At 37.3% G+C, this 6,132-nt stretch overlaps 1 non-coding gene and 1 pseudogene across 1 annotated transcript; both read left to right on the top strand.

Moving 5' to 3' along the window:
- The first annotated feature begins 330 nt into the window (after nucleotides 1-330).
- Nucleotides 331-491, top strand: LOC122080548. The gene has a single exon (XR_006140825.1). It is a non-coding gene; the product is annotated as a U1 spliceosomal RNA (small nuclear RNA).
- Nucleotides 492-3,498: 3,007 nt separating this feature from the next.
- On the top strand, nucleotides 3,499-3,670 carry LOC122080549 (annotated as a pseudogene).
- The last annotated feature ends 2,462 nt before the right edge of the window (nucleotides 3,671-6,132 follow it).

Genomic DNA, 6,132 nt, shown 5'->3' with positions numbered 1-6,132 from the left:
GAAGAGATTGACAAGCAAGAATATGTTTTTGAAAGTGCACAAATGAAAGGATTGGTGCTTTTCTTTAAAGTAGAGTGTGAGCAACTCATCTATTGGAAGTAGAGCCATTATATATGACAAGGAAAAGAACCGGGTCACCCCCTTCTCTAGACTCAGATATGATTTCCCAGTGACATGCAACCAAGTGACCAACCATACATTATGAGTTCTACCTTCAATCATCGACCATAGTATGAGAAAGGAGTTGGGTTTTTAGTCCCACATCGGTCAGCCAGTAAAAGAGAGAGAGGGAAACAAAGTATAAATAGGGGAAAGCATTAACAGTTAAACATACTTACCTGGACGGGGTTTATGGGTGATCAAGAAAGCCTATTGCCTAGGTCGGTGACCTCCATTGCACTTGGGAGGGGTGCCTGCCTAACATCTCCCCAAGTGGGAGAGTGTACGTCATAATTTGTGATAGTGGGGGTACGCGTTCGCGCGGCCCCTACCCAAAGTCTCAGTATAATATTTTGATCATTAATCAATTTTATGTGAACAAGTATGTGAACAAGAGAAAGAGAGAGACCTGAATGCTTGAGTTGATGGCATAGCTGGTTTCCCCTTTTCTTCCAACCATGTGACGAGCATGCTGGACAATCTCGTCTGCATGGTTTTAAGTATTGGTGCCGTATCGGCCGATACGTATCTGTATCGGCCGATACGTATCTGTATCGGCCGATACGTATCTGTATCGGCCGATACGTATCTGTATCGGCCGATGCGTATCTGTATCGGCCGATGCGTATCTGTATCGGTAGGCATCGACACGATACATATCGATACGTATCATGAAAATTTTAAAACCCTTATGTATCGATACATATCCTACGATACGCATCGATACACCACTGATACACACCGATACATACCGATACTTTATGAAAAATTCGAAATTGAAGTGAAATGTACGTTTCGGTATGTATCGATACGTATCGGTATGTATCGATACGTATCGGTATGTATCGATACGTATCGGTGCTTATCGGTATGTATCAATACGTATCGGTGTGTATCGGTATGTATCGACCGACACACACAGATACGGTAATAAAATGGCCAAAATGGGTAATTTTTTAAAAAAACATAATTTTTTGAGGTGTTTTTGTTCCAAAGTTACTGCCAACCATTTTTCTCTCTAACTAAAGTGGAAATCAAGGTTGGGAACAATGATTTTACATTTATGGGACAATTACAAACCTTGGATTCTTAGTGCGATACTCTCAATTTACTGTTTATGCATAATACATATTATATATAACTTTTTTTAACTATTTTTTTATGCAAATGTGTATAAAAAAGTGTTTCTTATCCATTTATGTGCGTATCTTTAGCGTATCTTAGCGTATCTTCGATACGATATGATACCCTCCGATACGTATCTTAATTTTGGTCGATCGATACCGATACTTTAATCCTTGCTCGTCTGTTTGTTATGATCTTATCCATTGAGGCCTTCTTAAGAAACACATATCTAAGCAGGGCACTTAGACTACTTTGAAATATCTGTCTTCGAGGTTCTGTTGATGAAATACAGTTGTAAGACCTTTACAAAATAAATAAATTAAAAAAAAAAAAAAAAAAAGAAAAAGGGAGGGTTGTAAGACTTCTCTCTCTTGAAGCACTGTTGAGAAGTTTATGATGTCACCAAATGAACCCGCATAGGAAAGTGTTGTTAAGATGTAGCACACGAATAAGACATTTTCCTTAAGGTCTGAAATCCCCTTTATTTACCCAAAAAAAAAAAATCCCCTCTATAGAAGTACAATAAAGAACCTTGTGTTTTACGTCCAAGATAAATAAACCACCAAATCGTAGCCACGTTACTAATTGACTTTGATTAATGGGGAAGAGTAAGGTTAGGCTGACTAAAGGTAATTTGTAAGAATGGTTTAATGCAAAGGAAAACAGAGAAACAAGAACTAGAGAAACATGAGTATATGGATGGGTTAGAAAAAAAAAATTGTTATAGGTGCAAGAGAAGTACAAGAACATCTGGTAATTTTGTTCTATGAAACGGCTTGAAGGTGATGATATGGATAAGATGAAGGTATTTTAGATCGAGAGACATCAACATTGACATGAACATGTAACAACCCAGTGTCTTCTTGGCCTCTTGTACGATTTGTCTGTGTTTCAAATTCAATGACTTAGCTTTCATGTCACCCTTGGTGTTGTGTTCTACAAGTGAAGCAAATAACGAGTTTTCGAAGTGAAAAATGTTAGGATTGGGTCTTTATCACGTAAGTGAAGATTCACCAGACTCTATTTTGGTTGAAAACCCACTTGGTTTGGTGGCTTGCCATAGTTAACTTGCTAGTTTCCACATAGAAAACATATGGCATACATGGGTTGGATATTTTGTGATCAGATAGTGATAGGTACACCACATGTATATGGTAAGATAGAGGACAACACCAAGGGGGGTATGGGATGGGATGGAGCATCAGACAGAGGAGTAGGGGGAAGAGAGAGATGGAAACATAGGACTATAGCTTATGGGACACTAGCAGTGTGCCCAACTTTCTCCTTTTTGTAATACCCAGACTCAATTTGTGTAATTTGGTTAATAAAAACATTATATGAGTAATTTTGTAAATCAAAACTCGATTTTGAGTAATCTTGTCATTTTTTATGTAAAAGTTTGCAAGATACTAATCTGACGACTAAGTCAATTAGGATACTGTCAATATTGAAGTTAGGACTATAGCTTATTAACGTAGCTGGATTTGAAATAATTTATATTGTTATTCAGTTTTTTAATGAACAAAGAAGTCCTTAAGGAGAAGAACTCCTTTAACACTGCCCTCTCTCATTCTTTTTTCTTTCTTTGTTTTTGTGCAAGACCCACATTGGGGCCAGTTAAGAGAATCACGAGGGGCAGCAAAGAGGGTATTGAGCCACACTTATTACTAACCTACTTACAATTATATCAAGAGAAGTTGGGGGAGGGATTAAAAGGGTCAAACCTTCAAACCTTCCCTAACTTACGCTAGAACCCAACTGCATATCTGGTCAAACGTTTGACGTCTCTTGTTCACAGGGATATGAAACTGTACAAATTAATGAGTTGAAGTAGAGTGACAAGTAAGAACACATATCCTAGAGTTTGAAGGTTCTACTAATTGGTGCTTTTCTTCAAAGCAGCTACTGGAAGTAGAACCATACATAACAAGGAAAGAACCCGGTCACCTCCAAATTTGCTCATATTCTCTGATTTTGACTGTTAAATGGCCTCTATACATGTGATATGTAGATTAGTTATGAGGATTTCCCTCCTTTTATATCCCGCTCTTCTATAGACACATGATTTGCGACCACACATATAATGAGCTCTACCTTCAATCAACGTATATATTATGAGAATTGAAGGTGGGTCTTTAATCCCACATCGGTCAGCTAGTAGAAGAGAGAAAGGGAAACAAATGTATAAATAAGGAAAAACAAGAAGAGTGAAACATACTTACCTGGACGGGGTTTATGGTGAGCAAGAAGGCCCATTGCCTAGGTAGGTGACCTCCATTGCACTTGGGAGGGGTGCCCGCCTAACATTGTATGGTCCTATCCAATTCTCAATGGGTAAGGGTGTTAATTGGCTTGATTTTGGTGTATGGTTTGGTTCATATTTATTTAACTGAAATCAAAATCATAGTATTTACTAAATGGTTGCATGATTCAATAATTTACATTCCTTTTCCTACATTTTATTTTTATTCCAATCCCTTCCCTATGTTTTTAGATATTTCACAGACCTCCCCTGACAGATAATTCACGAACTGACCGCATGGAGATCAAAGAAACTCGAAGAGTATAATTTCAAAAACCAATATAACCCAAAGAAATGATTATCGAATGACTGGAAAACTTCACGAAGCCAAAAAATAATGAACCCAGGAAAAGGAAAGTTCAAATTTCAAAACACGTTTTTCAGTCTTCACTTTGCTACGTGTACCTGAGTATGAGAGTACTGTATTCTTTGCAGAGAAAGTCGGTGGAAATCGCAGAGAAATTTCAGGTTTCAGGACACGCTTTTCAGTCTTCACTTTGCGGAGACTCCATGAAAGTGATTTGAGTTCCATGGAATTGCATTTAGTTTTAAATGAGAGGGAAAAAAAAAAAAAGAAATAAATTGGATCCCTGGAGAGATGACACGTTCTGTTTTGCTTCCTCTCAAGTCTCACCTCTCAGAGAGCTTTATTTTGTTCTGTGTATGTAATCTACGTGAACATCTAGGAATGATGAGTTGAAGACTTCAAGACTATCCATACAATCAATAGTTGGTTCTTGCGCAAGCAAATCTCAGAACAGTGGAATAGAATTAATCGAAAACAACATGTTCCAAGTCAAAATTAGGGTTGACAAGAAGGAAGGAACGATGAAACAAGAATTTTGTCAAAACTTCTCTCTCTCTCTCTCTCTCTCTCTCTCTCTCTCTCTCTCTCAATCGGTAACTGTCCAATGGAAAGCTTACTGCCAGTCTGCTACCACCCTTCCTCGAATTTTCACCCACAAGCACATGTGACGCTCAAGGATTAAATACCGGTCATTGCGGGCTAAAATTAAGATATGCATTGAAGGATATCGTATCGTATAAAAAATATGCTAAGATATGTCAAAAATACATATATAAATGGATAGAAAACATTTTTTTAAACACTTTTACATAAATAATTTTTTTTTAAAAAGCTATTGATAACATGTATTATGCATAAACACTAAATGGAGTGTATCGCACTAATAATTCAAGGTTTGTAGTTGTCCCATAAATGTAAAATCCTTGTTTCCAACCTCGATTTCCACTTTAGTTAGAGAAATATGGCTAGCAGCAACTTTAGAACAAAAATCCTTAAAAAAATTGTGTTTTTTTTCCAAAAAATTACCCATCTTGGCCATTATATGACTGTAGCGCACTGTATCGGTACATACCAATACTCACCGATACGTACCGATACATATCGAAACATACATTTCACCTCGATTTTATATTTTCCATAGAGTCGTTTCGATGCATATCGTATCGTATCGATGTGTATCGTATATGTCAGCTAAATTTAAGATACGTATCAGAGGGTATCGTATCGGTATTGGAGATACTTTAAACCATGGTGACGCTCTGAGAGGTGGTGGTGTGACGGGGCGAGGCAGAGGGTGGGGGTCAGGGTTTAATCGTTGGGTCGTCCGTCACTCGAGGTGCTGGTTGAAGCTCGTCGTTGCTTCAGCCTCAGTCTAATTGCAAGTGATAACGAAAGCAAACATGAGTTCTTCACTCATCTTAATGGGTATAATGGTGTATTTACATTCCATAGGGGTGATTTGGGTATTAAAAAAAAATTGAAATCTTAACGGACATAATATGATGGAGTCACATTTTTGGTCAAATTTGTTAAAATATAGGGGAAGTCTCCGGAATATTTGAAAACACAGGGGAGGGGGTTGGAATAAAAGAAAAATACAAGGGAGGGGGATGTAAATTACTCAATGATTTAACTACAAAACTACATAATAGTAGTAAATTATTGAATAGACTATTGGACAGCCTCTATAGTCCTTAATTCTTTCCTAAATTAAGCCATTATGTTTCATTAAAATAACCAACTATTTAATCGTTATACAGGTTAATCGGATTGATTTTGACGGTTAACATTGTTAAAACCGACCCAACCCATTTAACGAATCGGTCTTAAATTTGAAACCAAAACCGAACCATTTACTAAATGATTTTGGGGTTTCGGTGTAAATGACTCAGTTCGGTTTCAGTAAATAGTTTCAGTTTCAAATTCATATCCTTAGTCTTACCCCTTGCTTCGCAGAGGAGAATGTTTCCAAGTTTTGAACTTGTGACGACCATGTTACAATTAATGAAGGTATATTTGTATCATTTCATTAGAGAGAGAGAGAGAGAGAGAGACTTGTGACGGCCATGTTACAATTAATGAAGGTATAATTGTATCATTTCATTAGAGAGAGAGAAAGAGAGAGAGCCATGTTACAATTAATGAAGGTATAATTGTATCATTTCATTAGAGAGAGAGAAAGAGAGAGAGAGAGAGAGAGAGAGAGAGAGAGAGAGAGAGAGAGAGAGAGAGAGAGAGA

This window comes from Macadamia integrifolia, chromosome 5 (genome assembly GCF_013358625.1).
Source record: "Macadamia integrifolia cultivar HAES 741 chromosome 5, SCU_Mint_v3, whole genome shotgun sequence".
NCBI lineage: Eukaryota > Viridiplantae > Streptophyta > Magnoliopsida > Proteales > Proteaceae > Macadamia > Macadamia integrifolia.
The sequence above is the reverse complement of the archived record's forward strand: the minus strand, read 5'-3'. Positions and strand labels throughout refer to the sequence as shown.